Raw genomic sequence first — 27,639 nt, 5'->3', positions numbered from 1 at the left:
TTTTTTTTGCACTGAGGAAATGTCACAAGAGGTTGCAGAAAATATTAAATGTCACCCATGCAGATGATAATGATGTTTTCTAGAATGGGAGCCTCTACGACCAGAAATAAATAAATAAATAAATAAATAAATAAATAAATAACTGTTAATGCTGCTTGGCCCTTAATTTTGATTCCCTGACCCTTCTGTATTTGTTGTAAGAGTGATAAAAGGTGACATTCTGGAATTATTTTAATTGATATCACAATTAACATATTCTTTGGGTAAAGAGCCAAGTTCTGGACATAGATGGCTTGGGTATGATTTGAGGCTTCAACTCTTGCTTATTTCATAAACATTGTCTATGGGTAAATGAATCATAAACCTGGCCCACATGTGAGGAAATACAACTTAGATCTCATCTCTCTGTGGAAGTTGTGGGAAAACAAAAAGTTGTTGTCCTTAATCTAACACAGAGTGGGAAGGCTAAATGTCACCCCTGACTTACTCTCTCTCCGCAGGGCCCTTATTCAGTGACCAACCTGAACAACTGCACAGAGCAGCCCCACCCATAGGGGTCCCAAAAGAGAACATTTGATCTTCTTCTCAAAGTAGTTATTCTTTGCAAGTGATTTCTCCCTGACTGACCAGGAAAGAGAACTGCATATATTAATTTTCTGATTCCAAGTGTAGCAAGGTTACAAGACATTTGTTAATATTATAGTTTCACTTTCAAATAATTCTTCTGTGCTCTAGTAAATCATTTCAGAAAATGGCATCTAATGAAGCTAGTAAAAGTCCCCAGTTACTGGCCACTCCATTTTATCTTCCCCCACGAATTAATGCCAATTTTGACTTTAAATCAGTCAGGTGAGATGAACAAGCAAAGCCTACTTAGATAAAACTATCCAATAGATACTATTTTATGGCTGTACTTAAGGGCAGGAGTATAAATCCAACACTAACAGATGCAGTGCCTGTAAGCGGTCTGGGTCTCTGCTCCCTCATTCTGAATTACTGGGAGTTTTATAGTTCTTTATATTCTTTCTTCACCTAAAATAGAAGCCATGTCCTTTCACCAGTAGGTGACAAACACATTAGATTTCTGAGGAAGGCACAGTGCAAGGTCATAATTGCCTTAGAATGAATGCCTTTGGATGACAGTCACAGAAGGGGTGGAGCAAGTCCGAGTGTAAAGTTCCTGTAGCTGAACCTGATGTTTAGCCTGGAGGTCGTGGCTTGGAATATAAACATCCATTTGGGCATCACATTGTCTCTGAGCTGTGTGAAATTCTCAAGCAAGCCTGGAACCTATCGCTTTAGGGAACAGATGACCCTCTCAAGGTTCTCTGTGACATAAACATCCAATGTCACCTCCATCACATACATATCCTTGGAAAGAAAACCTCGGGGCAGACAGCACAGAAGCCATCAGGCGTGAATGGGTAGAGCTGACCCCCGGAATCAAGTTTGAAGCTGAATCAACTATCATTCTCACCTGATGTCCATGACTGGTTAAGGTGATAACCCAAGACAACCAGCGCGTAGCATTGCATAACATCTCCCTAACCACAGAGACAAATTCAAGGGTGCAAATAACCTAAACTAAGTCCGTCAGTGAAATCAAAACTTTCCTGTGCCAGGAGAGGGAATTTCAAGAGAGTGTGTTGGAAGGAGGACTGGAATTGCAGCAGCCATGAAGATCAAGGTGACATAAGGAGGAGAGACCTCAGAGAATCAGCTAAGAGCATTACATTGAACCAGACTTCTGATCAACCATCATCTCTGAAATCCTCATTTTTCCTCATCTGAAAAATAGGTAGAATAATTGTGTTAGCCAAAATAGGAAAATTTGTGCAACACGTAACCACAAAACTCAGTGGCTTAACACAAAGGAGGTTTATTTTTCAGTCACAGTCTAACATGAGTCAATGATGGGGTTCTTCTCCATGCAGTCACTCAAGGGCCCAGGATTCTCTCACTGTAGGGATTCTTCTTCTCCTGTGGGCTTCTCAGGGTCCTGCACTGGATCATCTGTGGCCATCCAATGGAGGGAGTAAGGGAGAGAATAGGAAGAGCTGAGCAGGAGGTTTTGTAAACCCAAAACAGAGGTGACAACAACACTTTCACCCACTTCCCACTGACCAGAAATCAGTTTTATCAGTAGGAGATGTTGACTAGGTGGAGGTTCAAGAAGAGAGAAAGAGTTTGGTGGACTTGACGCCTCTCTGTGCTACTATAATATCCCCTACCCCATGGGATGGATGAGAAGATCAAAGGGGAGAATGCAAGGCCAGAGTCCTTAGCCACAGCACGACATTTAGGGCCAGCTAATTCTTTGTCAGGGAGAGCTGTGCTGTGCATTGTAGCATGTTAACAGCATCCCTGGGCTCTACCCACTAGGGGCCAGTAGCGTCTCTCCCGTTGTGCCAATAAAAATTGTCTTCAGACAATGCCAAATATCCTCTTAGGTTAGAAATGGACCTTCGATGAGAACCACTGACATATGGCCTAATAAATATGTTTACTTTTTATTGTGTTATCTGTATTAAGTGTGAGAATTACATTGGAACATTTTTGTAGGACTACTTGCCACCAAATTGATACTTATCAATATTAGCTATTACAATGTTGTTTTTGCTGCTGACATCACCATAGTGGTTTCTACACCATGCCATTTATTTAGAAACCTTTATGTAAGCCACTTATTGAAGTGTCAGGAAGGTATAAGCAACATGTATATATCTATATATTGACTTCGTTATTTTGTAAATTCGGTAGTTTATTCAGTTGGTATTGATTCAAAGCTGTTTGATATTATTTTCTGCAGAGATTATTTAGCACAGATAATAAAATATTTCATGGCAATAAAGATTCTTCCTTTACAGTGGTATCTGCTCTCTCATCATGTAACAGAGTCCAGTGCTGTAATATTCTATTTTCCCCAAATCCCTAAATTATTCCTGTAAGGTTAATGTATAGATAGATAATAGGCAAATAGCAGATAGTTGTATAAGAGACAAACAGATGTTTATTTTTAAGGGCAACTAACAGATCCGATACATCAAAACAAAGAGGGTTCATTTCAAATACTGTAGAATATACATATTTTTATTAATTTTTGGCAGCACAACTCCCCTGTTTTCAACACTAGCTGATATTAGGATATAATCTGTGGAATTGTTTAGGCAAGACCTGGACCTCGAAACCAAGGACCAGTATTCTACCAGTTGCAATAGAAAAACACAGATGATTCCACCCAGCCTTTAAAGACCCCCTGTATATACCAACAGAAGCCACATCAATCAAAGGTGAGCCAGTGTATCCCAAAGCCATCCAAAACCTCCCCTGCTTCAGCGCACTCTGGGAGAAAACTTCATCCCCGAAGGATACTCACCAATCCGGGACTGTCTTAAAACTTAAGACTCCTTTGCTTCCATAAAACTCTTTTAAAACCCCTGGGAGTCTCTGCCAAAACGAAAAGCGTGCTAAGTCCCTTATTGGTAAGATCTGAATAAAGAACCTTTGATGACCTTTACAGGTGGTCCTCATTCTGTGGGTGGATTTTACAGAATAAAACATCACAAAAGCCAAAGAAAGGTTGGCGGGGTGGGCAGAGAAAGTAGGAAATTTCTTTTTTTTTTTTTTTTTTTTTTTGAGACGGAGTCTTGCTCTGTCGCCCAGGCTGGAGTGCAGTGGCCGGATCTCAGCTCACTGCAAGCTCCGCCTCCTGGGTCTACGCCATTCTCCTGCCTCAGCCTCCCGAGTAGCTGGGACTACAGGCGCCCGCCACCTCGCCCGGCTAGTTTTTTGTATTTTTTTTGGTAGAGACGGGGTTTCACCATGTTAGCCAGGATGGTCTCGATCTCCTGACCTCGTGATCCACCCGTCTCGGCCTCCCAAGGAAATTTTCTTCAGATCCCAAAGGAGAAAAAAAAAAAATGCCTAAATGTGCAGCGTTATTTTCAAAAGAGATTTTTGTTCTTAAAGAGTTTCAACTCATCAGCTTCGGCCCTAAAGCTTCAATATAACAAATGGTGTTTATTAGGTAAAGATGCCTCATGTATCTCTCCTGATAAAAGCAGCGACTCTTTCACTGCATTTCATCTAGCTGAGTTGCCTAGAGATTAAATGCCTTTTAATAATATCTGCTGAACTTTTTCTATACCCCTGTGCAGCCTTAGCCACAAAATCCATTTAGCCATTATTTATTGCCAGACTAGAAAGAGGTTTCCCTGAGAAGAAGAAATTCCACCTGTGGGCCACAGCCTGGCAGAACCACAGGACCACAGCTCCCGGCCCTTAGCGTTTCTTGCCTGCCCTTTCTGACAGCCTGCCCTACAGATTTCAGATTTGCTTAGCCAGCCTCTAGCACGTGAGCTAATTTCTTGGAACCTTTCTCTCACTTTCTCTTTCTTTCTCTCTCTCTTTTTCCCTGCCCCATGTCCTACTGCTTCTGTTTCTCTGGAGAACCTTGACTACCTATGAACAGGTCTGTTAGTTAGAGTCACTAGGCTCTGATCAAATTCTCATTCTGCTAAAATCTTGCTTCAAATTTATTAAGTCACCAATTCCTGCTTAGACAGGTATATGGGGAATAAAAAGGGTAAGTGCCTGCTGAGCAAGGTGTCAGATCTCCGGCAACAAAAAGTGATTTACTCACGGGTAGGAAGAAGAATTTACCAACAACAGTATAGGTTTGAAAAGGAAAGGTTTTTTTAAACTTTTATTTTAAGTTCTGGGGTACAAGTGCAGGTTTGTTACACAGGTTCGTTAGTTTGCTAAGGATAATGGCCTCCAGCTCCATCCATGCCCCTGCAAAATACATGCTATCTTTCTTTTTTATGGCTACATAGTATTCCATGGTGGCTATTCCTCAAAGACCTAAAGACAGAAATACCATTTGACTCAGCAATCCCATTACTGGGTATACACCCAAAGGAATATAAATAATTCAATTATAAACATACATGCGTGCATATGTTCATTGCAGTACTATTCACAATAGCAAAGACATGGAATCAGCCTAAATGCCCATCAGTGACAGACTGAATGAAAAGGAAAGTTTTATTAGAAAGAAAGAATGCTGCAGAGGAGCTCAGCGGGAGCCTCAGCAAGAGAAAACTGAGCCCACCATGGATGTTCCTTAGGGGTGTGTATGGACCTTAAAGCAGGAGCTTTAACTATGTAGGTCATCATAGCTGATTACATTTGTAGACATTCTGGTGCCTTGATGTCATCAAGGGTTGCAAAATGAGGTCTGACGCATATGCATTGTGGAGCGTGTAGAAATTCTAGTTACTTATACATTTTGGGGAAAGAAGGCTGGTACCAGATGCCTGCTTTGGATAATAGGGAAGTCTAATTACTTCTGAATTCCACAGGTAAGGAGCTTTGCCTCTAGAAGTCCTGCTTGATGAGTACCGGGTGATCTTTGCTCTCCTCAGTGTCCGCTCCTGGTCAAAACTCTCACTCTGAAACAAACAAGCAAACTAACTAATGAAAATCCTGAAAACTGGGCCGCTAGAGCTTTTCCAAAGTTCTCAATTCGTTAAAATTCTTCCATCAAAATTACAAACCTCATGCATTGCGATAAAAATGTAATGTATATAAATGAATTATTGTGGGGTGATGTGTATGTGATAAAATTATAAACTCACTCTTCCTTCTCAAGCAATGTATTTCATTGATTAGAGGATGCTCTGTGTGTGTGTGTGTGTGTGTGTGTGTGTGTGTGTCTTTCAGGAAAGAATAACCTACTATTGGAAGTATGAAAATTGATTTTAAAGATTCCCACTGCCCTTCATAATTCATCATTGTATATAACAAGGTGAAATTTATGTTACCTAACTGAATTTGGTGGTGCAATTTGGCAGTTAATTATTGTAAAATTGTGTTTGTAACCAACAGTGACTGTAATCGGATGTCAAGTTTAATTGTGGCTTGAAACCTAAATGGCATGTCCTGGGAGATACCACGTCCTAGACAAGGCGCCTCAACGTCAGCCAAATACCTCCTCATATGGGCCGTGTTTTTGTTCACAAGATTGGGAAAACATATGCTATGGCTGATATCATCAATATGTCATGAAAACATATGCTATGGTTGATATCATCAATATGTAATCAACACAAAATAAAGCAGCTCCCAAAAGAAAGGCGTGACCCGGCCAGACCATAACATTCCAACGTGGAAATGAAGGACATCATTTTTTGCCTGCCATGAAAAGAAACTAGATCTACAGAAAGAGGGGGAAATGCAGGGGGGCAGAGAAAAATAAATCTCAGAAAAATAAAGCCTCAGAGCTTTTTGTTTCCCTGTTACGGAGACCCCATTCCAACTTAACTTTTGTATTCCATGGGACATCTTGCTTCTCATAATAAATTGTCCTTTTAAGCTCTGCTGACTTGAGAAGATCTCTTTTACATATAGCTGTAGGATGCTAACTTAAGTAAGTATCTGGTGGGTACTAGACTGGTAGAATGGCTGAAACCAGAGGAACCTAGTCAATTACAGTAAAAGCTCAGAAGTCATAAATGTGTCATACAGCAGTAGAATTTATCTCTGAAAATTGGAAAGTTTATATGTATTTCTCCCATGGGTTCTTATTTTAACACACTTGTTACTTATAAAATGTTAGACATAGAAGGACTTTTTAAGATTATCTAGTTCTGTAAATCACACTATCCAGAATAACTGTTGCTTTGGGGGACATTTGACCCATTTTGGAGAGGAAGACGGCCTCGCATCCAATCAGCCTTTCGTTTGCTGGGTGGTCCCCACTGTGTGACTTCTGATAAGGGCTGAGTTTTAGATCCGTTTGAAGATGTCAAATGAGACCACAAATCTTCTTCCTGCTTTCTGCCAGCTCAGGCACAGGAAGGAGAGCTAGACATGGCCCACTGAATTCCTGCCCTGACATTTGCATCCAGAAGCAGGGACATGAGAACAGAACCAGTGGCAGCTCCAGCGTCCAGTTCACAACCACATTGCTCCTCCGCTACGCGGTCTGCCCAGCCTCCAGCAATTCCAGCTGGCTTCCTCTTGGCTGTTAGTGGATTTGGGGAACTACCCGTTAATTTTCAATAAATTCATTTCTGTTTAAGTCACATCAATACTGTTACTGTTATTTGCAGCCAAGTTCCCTGGCTGATCCCATAACAGAGGATCATTCGGCTCCCCTGTGTCCTGCCGGAGACAGAGGTCATTTTCCAGGGTAATCCAGTTCTCTTTGGGGTAGCTCTTGGTATGAAGTCTTTTCCCTAATGCTTCTACCCATTGATTATAGTTTTGACTTTTGCAAACATAAATCTATGCCTTCATTCTTTGGTTACAAGTAGCATAGGTTTCTTGGAGGTTACATAAATTAGGATATTTAAATGCATGAAAGAGAGAAGAAACAAGAAAAAAAAAGAGAAAGAGAGAAAGGACAAAGGAAAGAATAAAGAAAAGCCATCTAAATGGTTCAAATGTGCTGTCCACACTGAACAGCACATCGAATGCCCCAGAATGAACCCAGAACGCACGTAGTGATCCTGTTGTCCCCTCTGTCTGGGTCCCGTGCTGTCTCTGAGTCTGAGTGTCACATCACCCTGAACATGATCCTTGTATTTTCACACTACATGGCCCTGGAGTGCCAGGCGCCCTCTCCCTTTGGAGATCAGCTGAAGATCAGCCATTCAGCCTCAACACTGGAGGGAAATTGGCTGCCCTGGACATGCGGAGAGATTCCCTTGTCCTGTACTTTCAGGTATCTTAAGGGATGCCCAAGGCTAATTCTGACTGCTTTTGCCATCAAGACTGAAGCAGTATTTTTCTCTGTATAGCCACGTGACTTACTTACTCCCCGTCTCTCTCAAGTCTTTCCTCCAGTGGCAGCTTATCCAAAAGGGTCTGTGGACCATTACGTTGAAACAGTAAACCCTGTTCCTGACCACTGACTTCAAATGTACATTCCCTGGATACCTTTCTCAATACCCTGTTTTTCTGTCTGCCCTGCCATATTCATTTACCTGTGACTTAAGAAAAAAATTGTTTCCCTCTACAAAAATATAAGCTCCTCGGCCGGGCACGGTGGCTCACGCCTGTAATTCTAGCACTTTGGGAGGCCGAGGTGGGTCGATCACGAGGTCAGGAGATCGAGACCATCCTGGTCAACATGGTGAAACCCCGTCTCTACTACAAATCCACAAATTAGCTGGGCATGGCGGTGCGTGCCTGTAATCCCAGCTGCTCGGGAAGCTGAGGCAGGAAAATCGCTTGAACCCAGGAGGCAGAGGCTGCAGTGACCTCAGATCGCACCACTGCACTCCAGCCTGGCAACACAGCGAGACTTCATCTCAAAAAAAAAAAATATATATATATATATATAATATATAACATATATATAATATATATATTCATTTATACTTATTTATTTATTTATATGTATATAAGCTCCTCAAGGACAGAAGACACATCATCCTATGTATTCTATAACCTCTGCAGGTACAGTGATGGCTGTCACAGAGCAAGTGTGCAATAAACACTAAGAGAGCATGTGCGTAGATACCTATTATATAAACTCAACTCTCAGGCAGCCTGGGAGAGCCATCCTCTCACTCTCTCTCTTGCTTTCCGAAAAGGCTCCCATACAATATTTATCTCTTCCTGTGAATTCTCTTACCTTTCCCACTGGATTCATTGGTGAAAATCTTTAACACAGACTGAACAAATTGCAGCTTCCATGAGAAGGGAGAGCTGTGTGTATGTGGGTGGGGAGGGGGTCAGCTAGAAAGTGGTTGCTGGGAAACCACAAACAATGTTCCTCTGAGTTGCAATGATAACAGAGATGTCAGATTGACTTTACACTTAGAGCTGCATCTTAGAGAACCTAAAAGAAGCTGGGCACAAATGTCTAGGCTGACTTTGGAGAGTTCTACTGATGTAAACATATCCGTTGGCTGAAGTCCCACGTCCCTCACGGGCTATGTGATAATGAACAATTTTGTCATAGCTCCGTGCCTCTGTTTCTATATCTCTAAAATAGGAATGAGGGAAGTTTCTGTAATACCTCAGGGGGCTAATGTGAGAATTAGATTCATTCATGTATTCACAGATGTCTATGTAGAAACTCCTATGTTACAAACATTGCTTTACTTCTCAGAGATACAGTGGAGAATAAAATAGGAAGAACCTCTAACCTTGAAGTACATAAATACATAAATAACAAGGGTGTTTCAGGCATTGAGAGGTGCTGTGCAGAAGACAAATAGGGACCAGTTTAAATCCATGTGCATTTGTTAACTGTGGCCGTGATGGTTCTGCAACCAACCACAGCACCTCAGAGCCCAAGCAGTCATCATTTGTGGCTCAGACATTTGTGGATTACCTGGGGACTGGCTGATCTATGCCGGACCTGGCTGGGGTACCTTGTCTTCAAGGGGTTGTGCTCTGTATGGCTGTCACTTTTGTCTTAGAACCGATCAGCCCAGGCGTGTTGTTGCACAGGAATGGCAGAGGTTTGTGACAGACAGTGGAACATTCAAGGCCCTTTAAACCTACCTTAGCACAGGCACTCTGCCCCTTGCACCTCATTCTATTGCAACCCAGGTAACATGACTGAACAGAAATCCAAGGGATGAATAAATTCATTCTGCTGTTTTGTTGGCAGGAATTTGAAGCTCACTGATCCCAGAGGTCCTAAATTATGTTTATATCAATAGAACTCTCCAAAGACAGCCTAGACATTTGTGCCCAGCTTCTTTTAGGTTCTCTAAGATGCAGCGCTAACTGTAAAGTCAATCTGACATCTCTGTTATCATCGCAACTCAGGGGAACACTGGAACATGGTATACACACAAGGAAGGCTTAAGGAATTAGCACCAATGATGCAATTGATCCCAGAGGCCCTACTGAATAGTCACGCTCAGCAAAAGCCTGAATCGCTGGAAGAATCTGAGCTAGAAAATATCGGAGTTACAGATGTCCAGGTTGAGAAAAATCCTCCAGCCGAGGAACTAATTTAGGGAAAAGGTTAGACAGTAAATGGAATATAAAACGGCTGGCGAGTCCCAAGTGTCTTGAGGCAGGCAAAGGCCAGGGATTGGTGGCAGCTGGCTGGACCCTGGGCTGGGGGTCCGGGGCCATGCTACTTTTGCGTGCTTAGAGGACATGTAAACCACAGACAGGGAACCTGGTCCCGAAAGGTTCATTTTTCCCTGCTTGCTCTACTGAAAATAATGACAGCGTATAAAATATCATGTGTATATTATATAGAGACCTCTTGAAAAGGTAATAAATTCTTGGGATTTGGGGCACAAAGGTGGGAAGCAAATCTTATTTTATTGCTCAGTGATCCATCCTGCTCAGCCTGTCTGCCTCCTTAATTTCTGACAATCCACAGGCTCTTCCTGAGTCTCTGCCTGGGGCTGTGTTTGGAAAAACAAGGTCACATGAACCACTGGGTAAAAGGGAGGCAGGGATTTCTCAGCATCACTGACTCTGTCCTTAGTGGCAGGGAGATTCTCTTCTGCAGGGGTGTAGGGTCTTGGGTGCAAACAGGTTCCTATTTAGTGGCAGGGACTACATTACTCTCTTGTATTGGTACAGATGCCCCTTGTGTGGGGCATTCTCAGGCATTCCAATTCCAACTGACGTGGTAGCTCAATTTATCTATTAAGAATTTGCTCAAACGCTGCTTCATTGCTTGTCTAATGTTATAGCTGCCTCCTTTGCCTGCTGTGCTTTGCCAAAAGCTGTGTGTCTCGCTCCTGTAAGCGGAACTTGTCCCTGAAACTTACCTCACCTCTTTCCATGGAGATCTCAGTTCTCAAAGTCATTGTGCTTATGTTGATTAGCCATTTTATTACCTTATTGTTAACGTGAGAGTAACATATGCATGCAGCTTTCATTTTTCTAAAGGAAAACCAAACTTCATAATTTTTTGAACGGAATTAATAAAAACCAATTAATCACGGTTAGGCCTACGGTGCCATGTTCAACAACAGATGCTTCTCATAGTAATTAGGTTGGAATAATAACAGGAGAGGAAAAGCCCAGTCATTAGTACTGCCAAGAGTGCTAACAAGACTGTTTCATCAATAAAACCTCTGGGAGAGGAGTTCTTAGCATCCAGGGCTGGCAATGATTTACTGTGTGCTTTCAGTGGGGCCATTCCAACTTCCTGGGCCTCAGTTTGCTTAACGAAACCTAAAGAAATAACATAGTTCCTTCTTTTTTTTTTTTTTTTTTTTTTTTTGAGATGGAGTTTTGCTCATGTTGCCCAGGCTGGGGTGATCTCGGCTCACCACAACCTCCACCGCCCAGGTTCAAGCGATTCTCCAGCCTCAGCCTCTGGAGTAGCTGGGATTACAGGCGTGCACCACCACGCCCGGCTAATTTTGTATTTTTAGTAGAGACAGGATTTCTCCATGTTGGTCGGGCTGGTCTTGGACCCCCTACCTCAGGGGATCCACCCACCTTGGTCTTCCAAAGTGCTGGGATTACAGGCATGAGCCACCGTGCCACCCATAGTTCCATTTTTAATTTGACCACAAAACAGCTATTTGGGGGAAATTGGTCTGCGAAAGGGTGGAGGCAATGTGACAATTCCCTTGTAAATGGCCTGCATTTTCTTTATTTAACGGTTATCCTTTGGATTCTAGATATACAAATCTGTCCCCTGAGCAAACTTGGGTTATTCATACACATTTTGGCTGCTGTCTATAGTTCATTGAGCTTTTGCATTTCCATCTTTTATCACATAGAGACAGTATAGCCAGATACAGAGATGATTTCAAATCCTTACTTCCCCACTGATTCAATAAGAAAGGGTTATGCAGCTTTTTGCATTTAGCTGGCCCGTGTAGGGACAGTTATGGAGCATCATGCTCGTAAAACACTTAGCAGACCATCTGATGCATTGTGCATGGGGGCACTCACCAAATCAGTTGATGTTACCATCATGATTTTGAGGCTTCCTGGAGTGTGCAGGGGCACATAAGTAGTTGTGGCTACCTCACCAGATGCAAGAGACAGGCCTCAAATTCTCCTGCTGTTTTTGTTTGTTTGCTTTTATGTGTTTATATATAGTGTCAGGGTGTGTGAGCAGAGTTTAAACTCAAGCCCAAAATAACCAGCATGAGAAACATCTGGGTCCATCAGACTGGTGAGAGGGACCCTGTTATGGGCCTGGGTCAGGAGGACTGGAGACTGGGGTGGGCTTACCTTCAGTACTGGGTGGAAGAAATTTCATCTCTCGCCATTCACAAGAAAGCCTTGTGCTTTGGAGGACTTACAAATGCTTCAGTGACCTTCCCATTCTGGCTGGTGGGGATTGTGAGCTCTGAGTGCTTTTCCCTCACTCCCATTGAGGTGGTTCCTCCTTGGCTAACCTCACGTGCATGTGTGGATCAGAATCCGGCTGAGGACTTCACCTGAGCTTTCTGTATAGCCCAAGAGTTTCTTCTAGGTGCAACTTTCCTCATCTTTGTTAACTCTGCTTGCAAATGTCAGCTGCCATTGTCCCCCCAGAATCCCTACTCCACGGCAGCAGCTGAGGAAGTTCACCAGGCTTCAGCTGGGTCCTCGCTCTGTGCAACGTACACAAAAGTCTCTCTAGGCAATGGACGGGGGCAGCCATAGGGTCCACCTTGATCATTTCCCATCTCTTAGGGAATCACTGTCCTACATGGTCTGATGCCTAATGTCTTGAAGACCATTATTTTATATAATTTTGGTTTTTTTCCAGGTGAGATCATGAATCTAGTCTTGATTACTTCATCTTGGTCAGAAGGAGACTTTCCATCTGTGTAGTTTGCTGAGGTGAAAATCCAGATTTTTGCAGTGGCATTGGGCCAGCACTGTGGCTCCATGTGATACAGTTTCCATTCTGCCCCGTTCTCGGGACTGTTTTTGAGGCACCACACAGTCACCTCTGTCTAGTCTGTTTCCCCACCCCCTCACCCGCCTGGGTATTCTGCCTGTCCATCCTTGCTTCTCCTTTTTTCTAGTAACTGCATTCCATGTTGTCCTTTGAGGAGCTGTCATTTGACCACTCTCCTTTCATGTGGAAATCCTTTAGAATTGGCTTGATCATCAGAATGTGTCCTGTCCCTTCCTATAATGATGGCCTCAGAAATGCATATGTGACTGAACACATGTAACGAAGAGTCCTCCAAGAGAAGAATGTGGTCCCTAATTGTTCCTGTGGAGGGAATTTTTGTGGAGGGTTCTTATTGCAGGCATTCAATTACGTGCCTTTTTCTGAAGTGACCACTGTGGTTAGGAGTAGGAAGCTCCACTTCACCTGTGTATGTGTGGGGTCTGAGTATGATTTGCTAAACTGGTAGAATAAAAGCATGGCACTGCACATTCGTTACCAAATGGAAAGAGAATACGGCCAATACAGGAGAGAGAGAGAGACAGAGAGAGAGAATATTTGGGAAAAGAAGGAAAATTCCTTAGGAGACTGTTTAGGACATTGAGGGCCTAGCTCAAAAATATAGCAACAGTCAACTAATCTAAAGAAATTTTCCAGGTAAATTTTATTTCCGTCTTTTTGTTTGTTTGTTTGTTTGTTTTTGAGAAGGAGTTTCGCTCTTGTTGCCCAGACTCGAGTGCAGTGGCTGCATCTTGGCTCACTACAACCTCTGCCTCCCAGGTTCAAGCGATTCTCCTGCCTCAGCCTCCTGAGTAGCTGGGATTACAAGCATCCACCACCATGCCCGGCTAATTTTATATTTTTAGTAGAGACGGGATTTCACCATGTTGGTCAGGCCGGTTTCAAACTCCCAACCTCAGGTGATCCGCCGGCCTCAGCCTCTCAAAATGCTGGAATTACAGGCGTGAGCCACCGCACCTGGCCTTATTTCCATTTCTTATTGGAAACTTTGTCTGTGTGTTTTTAAGCCAGAATGGTTGGGATTTAGTTATTGGTACATAAAATAATCCTACTATGACATTCATCGTAAAGCTGTTCACACCGCCCTTTGTTAGTTAGCCCTGCTTGTACAGGCACAGTGTGGGTCGCGGATTACGCCAGCACCCAGAAACCCCAGTCTGAAGGAGGAGTGAGGCCCCAGCCATCGCTGGAAGGGATGGCCTGTACAATTACTGGTTTTTTTCTAAGAGTTCTGAAGCACAGCATGGAGGGTTTGGAAGTTAGGTATGCCCTTTACTTCACAAATAACAGCAGTTAGATTGGCCCTGAACTGCCTCCTTGTTTTGATTTGTTGAAACTGGATGAATTCAGGCGTGAGAGTGAAGGGCTCCCAAATCCTTAGGTTATGCAGAATGTGTACACTAAGACCTACTCTTAAATATCTTTTTCCCTGCTTTCCTCTTGCTACAGAGAGAAAGCACAAAAGATTTTTATAAAAGGTGATACTGTTGGCATAGGAGATGGGGGGAAAAAACAGTTTTCCAACTTGGTGATCATCTGTCGCTAGTTCTCTTTCCTTTTCCCGGATCTGGTTATCGGTGGATCGCCGTGTCCTCTGAAGGCTCTCCCAGAGCTGTACTGGGGATTGCAGGGATATGAGGACCACTTCATAAAAGCTCACTGTTGTTTTGTTTTGCTTTGTTTTGTTTTTTGAGACGGAGTCTCTCTCACTCAGCCACCCCGGCCAGAGTGCACTGGCTCACTACAACCTCCGCCTCTCAGGTCCAACAGATTGTCCCATCTCAGCCTCCCAAGTAGCTGGGATTACAGGCACCCGCCCTCATGCCCGGCTAATTTTTGTATTTTTGTATTTTTTTTTTTTTTTTTTAGTAGAGACGGGGTTTCACCAAGTTGACCAGGCTGGTCTTGAACTCCTGACCTCGGGTGATCCGCCCACCTCGGCCTCTCAGAGTGCTGGGATGACAGGCGTGAGCCACCGCGCCCAGCCAAAAGCTCACCTTTAATTCAGCTCCGTCTAACTTGTGTTCCTCCTGTGCATTTTTTTTTTCTCAAGGCGTTGAGATTTCTGCAGTGACCAGAGCTGCTAATTAGTTATCACAAGCTTTTTCCTTAGGGGAGATAAAATGGTTTTGATAAAGTCAAAGTGCTTCTTTCTAATTCTGATTCCATTCCTTTGTTCTTTTTTCTTAGGTCCCCAGCTTACAAGGGGACTGGCTGATGCTTCCTTTTCCTTTAGACTGTTTCTTCGCCAATGTTAAATGGTAAATCCATACCTGATGTATCTGTCATTGATGAAGTTCAGATGGTATTTCCAGTTTCTATAGCAGCTTTCTCACTTCCTGTGTGAACATTTTCTAAATGGAAAGATTCTTCCTTCCATAGGAGATTTTCAGTTTGAGTTCTAAGAAATGTATTTGTTAGATTTTTCTTTTTCTTTTTTTTTTTTTTTTTGGTTTACTATCTGTCTTCTAGTTTTTTCCTCTAGGAGAAAGTGTTTAAAAGCACGAAAAGGTTTCTCAAAAGGAACTTTGCCTAATGGACAATGTGGTCTTCATTTTATAATTCACTCTTTATATTTAATTTCAGATTTCCACCTTCTACATTATTTTCTATTGGCTGGTAGATACGTGATAGTCAGAAACGTTTCCATCAGACACTTAAACTAAATCTATCATTTAGGGTTTGTGTTTTGTATCCATTAGAGTTCCAATAATTTCCTTCTGTCTATTCAAGTCCTTCTCCCTTTCTTTCCAGCCTTCAGTTTCTTGTAAAAGAAATTTTCAGTGTTTTTAAAGACCACAAAGTGCTTTCTTAGGTTGTGAATTATTTTTCTGCCAGGCTGGTAAGCTGTTTTCACTCAAGTGACTTAGAATGGCCGGGCTTCATCTTACAGAAACCATATCTAACTTTGAAAGTGACCCATATACACAGTTCACCACGGAGAGAGGGGGCTCACCTGTGGCTTATTTTCAACAAGGCCCCTTTTATCATTATACAAAGAGATAGACCTGTTCATATTAGTACTAACTGATGACAAGCCCAGTGTTTCTAACTCACTCAAAGAGGTGGCCTATCTTGAAGGAAGCTCAAGAATTTCCTGGGTTTATAATCTAGTCAAATGTGTTAAGAATTTTACAATATTTTTCACTTTGCCAGATAGTCTTTTGATTACTTGCTTTGTCCATGTTAAACTATGTTTGTTTGTTTGTTTGTTTGTTTGTTTTGAGACAGAGTCTCGCTCTGTTGCCCAGGCTGGAGTGCAGTAGCACAATCTCGGCTCACTGCAAGCTCCGCCTCCCGGGTTCATGCCATTCTCCTGCCTCAGCCTCCCGAGTAACTGGGACTACAGGTGCCCGCCACCACGCCCAGCTAATTTTTGATATTTTTAGTAGAGACTGGGTTTCACCTTGTTATACAGGATGGTCTCGATCTCCTGACCTCGTGATCTGCCCACCTCAGCCTCCCAAAGTGCTGGGATCACAGGCGTGAGCCACCGCACTCAGCAAATTATGTATTTTTTAAAGACTATTAAGAAGGATTACTTACCATCACCTCCCCAGGAACCAGGAGGACTTGTGTATCCCCTGAGCCTTCAGACACCCCCACTGCTAACGCAGAGCTGGGAGTAAAGGCTTGTGGCCATCAGCAGACCTAGTACAGTAGCCAAGGCCCTGCATGTCTGCCCCTGGTGGCCAGACACCAGCTTAGACACAAGACCACACTGGACCCTGGGGAATGTGGAGCTTGGAATGCAAACAAGCACCCGGCAACCAGGACAGGCTACCAGGGACTAGAGAGCCAGGAGGCTTCATTGGGTAACAAAGTTCTACCCAAGCATTCTCTTGCATTCAACCTGGGGAACGAGACAGCACCTGGTTTCACACTCACAAGGCATGAGACTGTGTGCAGCCAGAACGACCAGCAGGGGGTGCAAAGGCCACTCCAGGCACCTGCTGGCCTCAGAGAAATCAGGAAATCAGGAAATCAGGAAGCCCACTCCTGCTATCCTTTCTCTGCAAGGAAATGTGCCAGGGGACTGCAGCCCAGACGGTCGGCAGTAGAGGACGCATGAAGGTCATTGTCACTGCTTTTTCCTCCTCTTATTGAAACTCTTCCCTCTGCAGCCCTGGAAGCCTGATCCTACCTACAGGTGTCAGAGAAATCTCCCTCCCTCAGAGTCCTTGTCTGGTTTGTTTTTGATCTGGCCACAAATACTAGGGCAGAAAAATAATGGACGGTACAAAGGTCTTTACTGTCTTTTGTTGGTTTGTTTTTATTTATTTTTTTGAGGTGTTTTCCCATGATAATGAGTGCAGTGGAGGCATAATATATTTCACGTTGTAAACCAAAAAGTATCTGAGACAAGACTCAATCAATTTAGAAGTTTATTTTGCCAAGGTTAAGGACATGCCGTGACACGGCCTCAGGAGGTCCTGAGAACAAGTGCCCATGGTGGTCAGGCCACGGCTTGGCTTTATACATTCCAGGGAGACAGAAGACATCAGTGGTCCAGAAAGGCGGGACAACTCAGAGTGGAAGCTTCCAGGTCGTAGGCGGATTCAAAGATTGTCTGATTGGCAGTTGGTTGAAAGAGGTTGTCTAAAGACCAGATATCCATAGAAGAGAAGGTCTAGGCTCAGATAAAGGGTTGTGGAGACCAAGATTCTTATCATGCAGATGAAGCTTCCAGGTAGCAGGCTCAGAGAGGATAAATTGTAAATGTTTCTTATCACACTGTAAAAGGTGTCAGACTCTTAAGTCAATTCTCTCCAGGATCAGGAAAAGAATTTTTAAAAATGTTTATAAGCTCAATTATTTTATTAATTTATTGTCAGCAACTTTGAGATCTGATTAAGAAATCTTTCTTAAACCCAAGATAGCAAAGAGTTTTATCTTCCGTTTTCTCTTAGAAGCTTTATTCTTTTAATTTTAACACTTGGGTCTATAGTGTCTCTCAAAATCAAGTAATGGGTCACTTCAGTTCCAAGTGTAACAATGAAAAGTGAAAGCTGTGAATTACCTCTTTCCCTATATTTTCACAGTATCTTTGTGCAAAGAAAGCAGCTAAGAGAATTGCATCATATAAAGAGTGAATTAAACCATCTAAAGGAGTAAAAAGTCGTCATCACATGGACAACAAATTAAGACATAGCATCCATCTCACTCTTTGCAAAGTGGTTTATTCCTACAGACAATGCAGATATGTAAAAAGGTTTTTCTATAGTTTCATCCTTTGTAGGACCTAAGGAAATAAGCCCACATTTTGAAATAAAATTTTTAAAAATCGTGTAAGAGAATGACCTACTGTAGCAATGACGTTTTGAAGACATCTCGTAGAACATGAAGATCGCCCAGTATTATGAATTGATAACATGATTGCTTTCTTGGACTGGGAGGATAATTTCCCTAATGGACATTAAAGCGTTTGGATCGTTATTTTCCATCTGGAAAGTGATAGTGTCCTGATTGTGTCAAGTAAGGGCACCCCATGAAACATAGGCTCAGGTCATGTCCTTCTCCAAATTTTCCTCCATTAAAAAATTCTAAAAAATAAACACAGCAAACATGGCACCATAACTTATCTAAATTTTACAAATTCAAAAAGAGATCATTGATGCATATTAACGATGTGAATTTTAAAAATCTGATATGTAGTATTTGCATTTTGCAAACAAAAGTCAAAATAAAGGTATACTTTTTTCATGAATGCCATTTTTCATTTTCAAATTCCACTTTTTCTTCTTTTATTGGAACTGCATTTACTACACGGCATACATGCATAGTGAGATCTGGAGAGAAAATGCTGGGATCTGTGGCTCAGGTTTTCTATATTCTAGGGGGAAGAAGTTTCCCCTAAATTACCTAAATTATGTTTACATAAATAATTATGTAAATTTAGATTGTTTGTTTTTAGGAGGCAGGGTCTCACTCTGTCACCCAGGCTGGAGTACAGTGGTGTGATCTTAGCTCACTGCAACCTCTGCTTCCTGGGTTCAAGAGATCTTCGTGCCTCAGCCTCTCAAGTAGCAGGGACTACAGGTGTGTGCCACCACACCTGCTAATTTTTGTATTTTTTTTTTTTTTAGTAGAGATCGTATTTCACCATGCTAGCCAGGCTGGTCTCGAACTCCTGACCTCAAGTGATGTGCCCACTTTGGCCTCCCAAAGTGCTGAGATTACAGACATGAGCCACCACCCCCAGCCATAACTTTGTGTGTGTGTGTGTGTGTGTGTATATATATATATATAATTATATATATATTTAAATATATATATGATTATTTATATTAAGAAATAATTATTAATAAAATAATTTATTTTTATAATTATTTATAATAATAAATAATATATATATTTAATTAATATATATATATATATTTGAGACAGAGTTTCATTCTGTCACCCAGGCAGGAGTGCAGTGGTGCAATCTCAGCTCACTGCAACCTCCGCCTCCCAGGTTCAAGTGATTCTTCTGCCTCAGCCTCCCGAGTACCTGGGATTACAGGGGCCTGCCACCACACCAGGCTGATTTTTGTATTTTTAGAAGAGACGGGGTTTCATCATATTGGCCAGGCTGGTCTCGAACTCCTGACCTCGTGGTCTGCCCACCTCGGCCTCCCAAAGTGCTGGGATTACAGGAGTGAGCCACCATGCCCAGCCTTTCAGGATCATTTTCTGCCAGCTTTTTAGATTCATAAAAGCATGCAGTTTCACAGATTAGTTTCACAAAGACAATTTTTAAGTTGTATGTCTATTATTATATGATGATTGTGATGTTTGGAAAAGGGGGAGCCGTTGATCATTAAGACACATCCAACTAAGACTTCCCTTTCCATACCAATGACAAAGGGTGGCATTTGCCAAAATGGCAAAGGTGAGGCTGACAGTTTCGTGAAGTGCGTGGTAGCCAACAGGATGGCTTGTAAAAAGTTTAGTAAATAACTCGCCCCCTAATCCTGAAACATCTGCAGCAATCTTCAGGGATCCAAGCAACTCCTCAGTTGTCTTGAGTCTTTCTTATGTCTCCAGAACTCTGCATGTCTGGGCCAGTAGCATCTTTCACTCTTGGCCCCATACAAAACTCTTGCCCTTACACATATACATAATCAAGCTATTAATGCAAAAGAGCAAAATGGGAGCCAAGGCCTCAGCCACTAAAATGCTAAGTTTTTAGGTAGTTTGCTCTGCTGATTAGAAAGTAAGAAATATTTGTCCTGTTTCTCTTATCATCAAATGGGGACATCTGGAAAAAAACTTTTACTCAGGTTTGTAGGAAAAAGGAAAGTTAATTTTTTAGAGATTCAACTTCTTTATGCCTTTTCAGATTAAACTTTTTTTTTTTTGAGACGGAGTCTTGGTCTTTTAGAACTGTAGTACATTGGCACAATCTCAGCTCACTGTAACCTCCCCCTCCCAGGTTCAAGCGATTCTCCTGCCTCAGCTTCCCGAGTAGCTGGGATTACAGGGGTGTGCCACCACGCCCAGATAATTTTTGCATTTTTAGTAGAGATAGGATTTCACCATGCTGGCCAGGCTGGTCTCGAACTCCCAACCTCAGGCAATCGGCCCTCCTCGGCCTCGCAAAGTGCTGGGATTACAGGTGTGAGCCACTGCACCCGGCCGATTAAATACCTTTTAAAATTGTTTACATTACTTTCAATTTCTGCAAAACGAGCATGTGTGGAAAAATGTTAATGCATGTTTATAAATCTAAACGTCAAATTACACAGATATTTACTTTTTCTTGTTTTCAGCAGCTGGAAATCTAGGAGCAGAAGCCCAGCATAATGATCTCTGAAAGCCTGGATGCATGGATTCCTCTCTTACTTCCCAAAACTGTGGGGTAGAAATGTGAGTATCAGCATGCTGCACAGACTTCTACAGATGTCCAGGGAACTGAATTTCCAGAAGTTATAATCTATGTTCTTTCCCAACCCCTGCTTCAGTTTACATATCGCAGGCCTGTTTGTTGAAAAGCAATCAGCTAGAAAATAAGAGTGGCTATAACCTGTGCTGCCCAGTGATCAGGGAAAGAGAGCGGATGAAACTTCGATGACTTTCTGTTAGTCTGATGAATATCCATGCCAAATGTAAGATTAGTTGAAGGCCTTATCGCTTCCCACCAAAATGTTCCTTCACTTGCTGTATACTACATTGAAATGTAAAGTTATGGGTTTGTTTAACAGTTTAATTTGTCAGTGGGCATTCAGCTCTTCTATTTGTGTTTTTACTTTGAGCTTAGTAGGAGCAGACAAAGAGAGGTGACCCCCGTTTTCTTCCTGAAGCCATTTTCAGGGCAGAAGTGCCTTAACCACTTCATTGAGAAACCACCTTTGCACGCAGTACCCTGAGTTGGCTTCAGCACACCAAGCTCCACAACGTGGGAAATACCCTGCTTTCCATGTTGCTTTAATCCCAGTGCTCATGAGTAAGGACATGTCCTGTCTCTTGTCCATGAAAATACTCCCACAAAACGAAGTCACACCCAGGATCTGTTAACGGAGATACCGAGTGGGTGAAGGAGACTCATTCCCTGATGCAATTCAGGTCACACAAAGTAAAAAAGAAATTGAGGATACAGATGCAAAGAAAATGGAAAATGCCTTTCAAAATGCACAAGCCTAGTTTTCTAATTATGTTTCGGTGAACATGCTGGTGAATTTACCTGTGTGGCTTTGTATTGAGGTGGGTTTTTAGCTACTTCTCCACCAAATCCTTTGAAAAGCAGCAGTGGCAGAAACAAATAACCCAATTAAAAACAATAATAGCAACAATAAAAAAAGAAAAGATAAAGAAGAAAGCAGTGGTTTTCTTTGGCTAGCTGAGGAACTTTCTACTAGGCATTAGCAATCGCTTTGCAAACTTTTTTTTTTATATACAGCAAACGCTTCATTCTCTAGACAAATTTCAAGAATTTTCAAGCATCAGCAGACTCAATTCTTCACCCCCATTTTAACAAAGAATCAGCTGAATGCCTGTGTTTAAGAGTCAAGCCCATTAAACCTGTGATTTGTACGTTGCTCACACTCTTTATTCCTATTAGCAAGAGATGCTAGGAGAACTTCTTGGTCATCAATCTGATGAGTTCCGAGGGGAATGTGGGTTTAGGTTGTGGCGTTCATATACATGGCTGAACACATGTACCTAAGAGTCCTCTAGTTTTCCTTGCTCTACTGAAAATAAAGACAGAGTGTGTAAAATATAATGTATATATTATACAAAGACCTCTTGACAAGGTAATAAATTCTAGTGATTTGGGGCACAAAGGTGGGAAGCAAATCTCATTTTGTTGCTCAGAGATCCATCCTGCACAGGCTGTCTCCCTTCTTAATTTCTGACAATCCAGGGGATCTTCCCAAGTCTCTGCCTGGGGCTGTGTTTGGAAAAACAAGGTCACATGAACCACTGGGTAAAAGTGAGGCACGGATTTTTCAGCATCATTGAGGATGGATGACTCCTATTCAACATAGTATTGGAAGTCCGGGCCAGAGCAATCAGGCAAGAGAAAGAAAGAAAGGGCATCCAAATAAGAAGAGAGTAAGTCAAACAATCCTTGTTTGCAGATGACATGATCCTGTATCTCCAAAACCCTATAGTCAAGACCCAAAAGCTCAATAAGCTGATAAACAACTTCCGCTGTCTCATTTGTAAGTGGGAGCTAAATGCTGAGAACACATGGACCCATAGAAGGGAGCAATCACACTGGGTCCTATCGGAGGCTGGAGGGTGGGAGGAGGGAGAGGATTAGGAAAAATAACTAATGGGTTACAGTAGGTTTAATACCTGAGTGACAAAATAATCTGCAAAACGAACTCCCATGACACAAGGTTACCTAGTAACAAACCTGCACATGTACCTCTGAACTTGAAATAAAAGTTATATTTTAAAAATAACAATACAATAGATGACCTGAACATTTCTGTTTTGAATAGCTCAATCATCAGCCCTTTGTGGTCATGAAAATGTCCAAGGTAATTCCTCTATGTCCTTCCAGGTCTATTTATTAAATATGCCAATGGCTTGATAGAGCCCACACTGAGGTCTTACTAGCCCAATATCTGCTCTTTTAGCCATCTCGTCTTAATAAATTAAAATACTGTCTCATTTTCTTATTCTAAAAATCTTGATTTGCTTAGTATTGTATTTGCTTAATATCAACAATATAATACTATTATTTCAACAATAATTTCTATTTTAAAAGCTATTTGAGATTTGAGTAATTTCTTTTTTCTTTGACAATTATTTTTCCAGTCCCTGTGTTCTTGACAACTGCCTCTTGAGCTTCAGAGCTCATTCATATTTTTCCTGATCCACTCATTTTCATGACTTTATTGAGCATACTTGTTGATTTTCAATCTCAGTACACATCCCATGAAAGTTTCAACTTTGCTAGGATTATGGATGTGAATGCTTTTCTAGTCACCGAAAAGATGGATTTTCTCACTGCTAAGTTGAAACAGAATTTTGCTCATTTCTTATTTTTCTTTTTATTTTTTTAAATGACAGTTTTAATCTGCAGCTGTTTCCTAGGGGATTTTCTTTTTCTACTTATTAATGCTGGTTTTATATTTGAGCCTGGGTGGCAAAACATGTTTTTCAGAAAATACTCGTATGAATACAGGTGTTTTCTCTGAGACTTTTTGTTTTCATACTTTTCCAATGAATGTTCAGCCACCAGATAACAAAATACAGGAATTGCATGTGATTCACAGATATTCCCCCACCTTTGCAAAATTCATGTTCAAAATTGACCCTTTCTCACTGGTTGTTAATATTGTTAAGTAAGATCTCTCATGCATTGCCAACATAAGATGTCAATGAGAAAAGGAAGGAAACAGAATGTGAGGATAAGTTGATTAGTTTCTATTAATAGGCAGTACAGTATGGAAAAGTAGAGAAAACCTGAAATTCAATATGGATTCCATTAATTAAAATAAAATGGCTAATCTCTTGGAGCTAGAGACTATCATTCTTAGCAAACTAAGGCAGGAACAGAAAACTAAATATCACATGTGCTCACTTATAAGTGGGAGCTAAATCATGAGAATTTATGAACACAAAGAAGGAAATAACAGACACTGGGGTCTACTTCAGGGATGATAATAGGAGGAGGGAGAGGAGTAGAAAAGGTAAATATTGGGGCCAGCACGCTGGCTGAGGCCTGTAATCCCACACTTTGGGAGGCTAACGTAGGTGGATCACCCAAGTTCAGAAGTTCAAGACCAGCCTGGCCAACATGGTGAAACCTCATTTCTACTAAAAATACAAAAAAATTAGCTGGGTGTGGTGGCACACACCTGTAATCCAAGTTATTCAGGAGCCTGAGGCAGGAGAAGCTTGAACTCGGGAGGCGGAGGTTGCAAGGAACTGAGATGTGCCACTACAGTCCAACCTGTGCAACACAATGAGACTCTGTCTGAAGAAAAAATAAAAGAAAAAATAACTATTGGGTACTGGGCTTAATACCTGGATGATGAAATAATATGTACATCAAACCCCATGACCTATGTTTACCTATGTAAAAAACCTTCACAAGTATCCCAAAACCTAAGACAAAAGTTAAACAAAAATAAAACAATAAAATTTTAAAATTTAAAAAATAAGTAAAAAATAAAATTTAAAAAGCCATGGCTAATCTCAATGAATTAAACTTCTGTGTAAACAAAGCATGTCTCAAATAAAACATAATATTTTTACAAATAAAAAATATTTTTACATGTTTTAAAAAGACCTCTAGAAGTCAAAAACAACAGAAAAAAACCACAAGAACAAAAAACAAAAAAAGCAAACAGCAGTAAAACCCACAACAAGCAGATGTTGTTATAAATGTCTGTGAAAACAATGAGCAGTGTTTGTTACAAATAAGGCAGCTACATTCTTATTTCCTTCCACAGGAGACTGGGGGTTGTGCTATTTGTGGTACGTTCCTCTTGGCCAACAGGTGCGCCATGTTGGAATCCTTCCTGAACCACTCTCTCCTGGTTTCCTTAATGGTCTGTGGGATCACGGAGGTGGTCTTTATAGTCTCAGTGTATTCTTTCAGTATAAGGGCATCAATTTCACACAAGCCTAGTCTCACACCAAGGGCCATAACTGTCCACTGTACCTTACCAGTATCAAAGAATTAAACATCTGTCAAATTCTTTCTCATTGCAAACAGCTGTCTGTCATGAGATGGGTATCAAGGCCTTTGGCTGAATTTATTTCTATGAATTAGCACTGAGCCAGTACCAGGCCGTATATAAAACCGTTCCTAAAACTTCAGCAATGCCTATGTGGGCTGTGTTAAAAGCACACCCTGGCTTATTACATATTTGCATTTGATTTTCAGGCCTCTGACACCAGAGATCTAATTGATAATACCCTGACAAATTATTCTGTGCTAAATTACCCTCTATTGCTGACCAAACTCACAGCTCCAACTCCCTGAAAAACAGAAAGCGTGTAGTAGAATTCAAACATAAGAAAGTTTTGTTCGTTTGTTTGTTTGGTTTTGAGACAGGGTCTCACTCTGTCACCCAGGCTGGAGTGCACCGGTGTGATCATAACTCACTGCAATTTCTGCTTCCCAGGCTCAAGCAATCCTCCCTTCTTAACCTCCTGAGTAGCTGGGAATACAGGTTTAGACCACCACAGCTGACTTGGTGATTCAAAAAATTAAAAAATTGTTTTAGTTTTTTGTAGAAACGGAGTCTTACTATATTGCCCAGGCTGGTCTCAAACTCCTGGGCTCAAAGGATCCTCCCACCTCAGTCTCCCAAAGTGTTGGGATTACAGGCATGAACCACTGTACCAGGCCCATATGAAAACATTTTAAATCTGCAAGTACCCCAGCCCCATATCTTCGCAGACCCACTTGATGTTATCGCTGTCAAACAGGATGGAATTTGTGTATGGGCTGCTGTCCTCTGGAAGGATGGTGGTGTAGGAAGTGAACTTGACTCTCTTCCTCTTTGGGCCTGAAGAATTCATAGGTTCATTTTTAATATCTTTCTCATAGACGTAGTCAGAGGGTCTGAGGAGTTGGCTATGAAAAGTCTTCTGGGAACTGCCATTCAGAAGGAAGTTCCTCTCCTCAAACTGCAGGCCCCTGTCTATCATGGTTGTGCACTCCTCCGACGGGAGTGTAATGTCAACAGGGTTCTCCAAAAGTCCCACTTCATTCCCAAGCCAGATCCAGTCATGGGAATGGGGGACATTGCCCTGCTGACTCACAGCAAACCTTTTGTGTCTGTGTTTCCAGGAAAACGCCACGCAGTTGATCAAGAAGACCAGAATGGCCAAGAAGGAGACGCAGAGCAGGGCATACATGCCTATCTCGAACTCCGTTAGCCCCCTTGAGGTCACTAGGATTACTGGGCTCCAGTGACTTCTCTTGAGTGGGGAAGCTTGTGAAGCTGTCTGGACCACCGTTTTTGAGTCATTTATTATTTTCTTCCATGGGAGACTGGGGGCTTATGCTTTTGTTGGTACTTTCCTCTTTTAACATGACCAACAGGTGACCCTGTTGAAATCATTCCTGAACCGCTCTCTCCTGGTTTCCTTCACACACTATGGAATCACTGAAGTGGTCTTTACAGTATCAATTTATGCCCTCGACATCATTGCCGTGTCTTTGGTATTCATTGCTACTTGGTTCAAATTTGACCTCGGCATTTCCTTTACTCATGGCAAGGACACGCTTCCTCTTGGTCTTCAAACAAGGTCACTAATCATCATGTTTAACTTAATCAAAAGCCCTTGGCTTTCACCCTCCGCAACCACAAAGCATCATCTGAACTCAAGACAGACCAACCACTTCATGTAATAATGAGACAGTAACCATCTCATTGAACCTTAAAGGTGACGTTGAAACATCACCATACAAAAATTCAAAAAGAACCAAAACTTTGTGTTATGATAAATATATTTCATACTTGAAAAATTTATTCACATAAATGTTGATGCCAAAAATTATTTCAATATACAGAATTAGAAAAATAACCTCTAGTGCTCTGTAAACTTAAACAGTTCTTGACATGCATCAGACGGTCATTAGTGATGATCTCTACCCCACTGATGTGAAGAACAATACATATTAATAAGTACATGGAATTAGGAAGTACACATTGACTTATTTCACATTCTATGACTGAATTTTATTTTGTCACTTCTTAAAACATTTTGAAGATTAGGAAATACATCCAAATTATTTTAAAGGGCAACTAATTAGACCACCACTCACGATAATATTATTTATACCAGAACAGATAGAAAAAAATGCAAAAAATACTACCCTGAGGTATTTGGCAAAAGGATGCATTATAATTCCATTCTGCTTCAAAGACATAATGCTGCTGATACTCTTTTTAAATGATCTGCTAAAACTCTAAAGATGTGGGAGCATTTTAGAACTGGCAATAATTATGGTGAATAGGTAGCAATTTGGTACTTACTTGTAGTACCTGAAATGGAATTTCTAAGTGTCAAAAACTGCCTGCTTTGGTAAAAGTGGAAAAATAGAATCCTTTTGCCATGGTCTAACAGTAGCCTGTCAACTGCACAGATAAACTTGCTGCAAGGAAATGGCATTTGGACCTGTGATGGGTATATAAAAAACATCTGAGAAGAAACTTTTTCCATGTCATGGAGCATTGCTGTAAAGGACAGGACAGACTGAACAAAAAGCAGAGAGAAGCTTCAAGAATTTCTATCTCAGCTGCAAGTACTTGATGCTGATCTTCCTTGCGGGATATGAAAACTGAGAGGGACAAGTTATCCTCTGATATGGTTTGACT

General features: G+C 41.6%; 1 long non-coding RNA gene and 1 pseudogene across 1 annotated transcript; one reads left to right on the top strand and one right to left on the bottom strand.

The window, feature by feature from the left end:
* Positions 1-3,398: 3,398 nt before the first annotated feature.
* On the bottom strand, positions 3,399-26,629 carry LOC112634972 (annotated as a pseudogene).
* On the top strand, positions 16,699-21,652 carry LOC112635232. Its single transcript, XR_003121879.1, has 3 exons — positions 16,699-16,936; positions 17,905-18,074; positions 20,617-21,652. It is a non-coding gene; the product is annotated as an uncharacterized LOC112635232 (long non-coding RNA).
* Positions 26,630-27,639: the final 1,010 nt, after the last annotated feature.

This window comes from Theropithecus gelada, chromosome 11 (assembly GCF_003255815.1).
Source record: "Theropithecus gelada isolate Dixy chromosome 11, Tgel_1.0, whole genome shotgun sequence".
Lineage (NCBI taxonomy): Eukaryota > Metazoa > Chordata > Mammalia > Primates > Cercopithecidae > Theropithecus > Theropithecus gelada.
The sequence above is the reverse complement of the archived record's forward strand: the minus strand, read 5'-3'. Positions and strand labels throughout refer to the sequence as shown.